Consider the following 2,495-nt stretch of genomic DNA (forward strand, 5'->3'; position numbering starts at 1 on the left):
TTTTGAAGATGAAAATGACATGGCCATTATAGTAGATCAATCATCTCAAAATTCACTGCCAGTTCAACCCTTAGTCCCTGACAAGTCTCTGGTGATCCTGCGCCAAATCAAGAAATTGGACGATGAGGTACAAAATGTCATGAATGTGATTAATAGTATCTCTGATTTCTTCGATCATCTAGACTGGAGGATAAAGGAACATTTTGAGCACTCTGGACATTTAGAAGATAGCTTAATACGACTGATGAGGAGGATGATTAATAGAAGAGGATTCCACTAAAGAGTTTCCATTCCGCCCCTTCTACAACCTCTTCGTTCATGTGTAATCAATGGGTGATCTTAGAGGAGAATCGAGAACGGTCTGAAGATTAGTAGATTTATATCACTACCTATCTGTCTATGTATTTTAATTTGAACTTCGTATTTGCTTTGCTTTAGAATTACGCTTTTAGATCTCTGTATAGTTGATACTAAGCATAGGATGTTTTATTTTCAGCGTTTTGAGTGTTGTGGCTTGGATTGCAACGCTGAATTAATGTATTGACGTTGAGAAAATACCAAACTTAAGTGTGTTATGTAACGTACATTGTATCCGTTGGAATTTATATATAAATGTGATGTTTTGTGTTGTGAAATTTTATATGTGCTAAGTACATCATTTAGTCAGTTAAAATTATGTCTATAATGATTAAAAAGATGTCGTTAAGGCTTGGAATTGATCAAAATCGCAAAAATCTAGAATTTGGACAAAATCAATAGAGCCCGCCAACGGCGCCCTCGACGCCGCTGACGATGAGATTTTCCTGAGACTTTGGATTTAATTTCCAATTGAGCGCGCCGACGGAGCCATCAACCCCGCCGACGGCGAGCTCACGAAAAACAACTTTAACCGCGATTTTGACCAATCAACTGCCACTATTCATCATCCCCTTCCTCCTGAAAATGCCATTTTCGACCTAGGGCTAGAGAGGTCTTGGATTAGGAGGCGATTTCAAGGCTGTTTGACACCAGATTTGATCATCTCTAGGTAAGAGCTTCACTCCAAGCTAAAAATATTTGATTTCCACCATGAATTTCTCCCACATTGAGGAGATCCGAAAAATTTGGGAATGTAAAGAAAATTTGGGAAAAATTCATGGAGTCAACCACCACTATTCATCATCCCCTTCCTCTTGAAAACGCTATTTTCGAACTAGAGCTTGAAAGATCTTGGATTGGGAGGCGATTTCAAGGCTTTTTGACACCGGATTTGATGATCTCTAGGTAAGAGCTTCACTCCAAACTAAAAATATTTGATTTTCACCATTGATTTCTTCCATATTGAGGAGATCCAAAAAATGTGAGAATGTGAAGAAAACTTGGGAAGAAATTCATGGATCTTAATGTTGAACTCTTAGAATTACTATTCGAAGCCATGATTTGCATATTTGAAGTAATTTCTGGAATTTTTCTATAATTTAATTAGATTGAAACGGCTCCACGACAAAAGAGACGGGTTGAGTTTGACGAGTCTCGCTTCGTCAATGCAATGGCTCAAATAAGATTTACTTCGATTTTTAAAGGAAAAGAAGTGTATACAAGATCGAGTTTTTGAAAGTCCGGGAGGAGAAATCAAACGAGTTATTGCCAAGCGGAGGTGGGAAAACTTTTGTTACACCACCAACAAAGCTGATGCAAATGTTGTGAAGGAGTTCTACACCAATGTAATCTATTCTAAAGATGAAATCGTTCAAGTGTGTGGATTTCCTGTTGAGTTTACTGCCGCCCACATCAACACTTTTTACGAAGTCCCAGACTCTTATAGCTGCTACTATGAATCCTTTAGTACAATGGAAGGCCCCCTCAATGATGTGATCAACTTTCTCACTGATGGGAAAGGAACGTGGCAGATTAAACAACGAGAACGGGTAAATTTTTCTGCTTCCATGCTGAATGTCACCTCTAAGGCGTGGCACTATTTTATTTCTTCTACTCTTTTACCGACTTATCACTATAGTGAGGTAACAAGAGGTAGAGCTATTCTGAATTTCTGCATTCAGAATAATAGAACTATAAATGTGGGGAGACTAATTTTTAAGAATATTTTGACTACGGCGAGGAGTGAGACTAGTGGAGGTCTAGGACATCCTGGACTTATTTATGCAATTTGAAAAATTTCTGGAGTGGAATTTGGAGATGAAGAATGGGTTTACCCTATGAAACTCATTAGTAAGGCTAATTTGAAGACTTATGAATCCCATGAGAAATGGAGAACTGGGAGTATAAGTCAAGAACCTTCTACTAGTAGAGAAGTCCCCTCTACAAGTTATGACCTTCCACCTTCTAGTTCCCTTACCCTCTCTGATTTAATGAATGAGTTGACCTTGCAGCTGAAGAGCATAGAATTGATAAATGAAAGGATTGGAGGTTTAGAACGTCGACACGATTACGATAGTGAGTACCTTCAAAGGCTTTCAAATTTTGAGGTAGCCTTATGAAGCTCAGGCCCGACACTA

Source organism: Phalaenopsis equestris, unplaced genomic scaffold, assembly GCF_001263595.1.
Source record: "Phalaenopsis equestris unplaced genomic scaffold, ASM126359v1 Scaffold000002, whole genome shotgun sequence".
Lineage (NCBI taxonomy): Eukaryota > Viridiplantae > Streptophyta > Magnoliopsida > Asparagales > Orchidaceae > Phalaenopsis > Phalaenopsis equestris.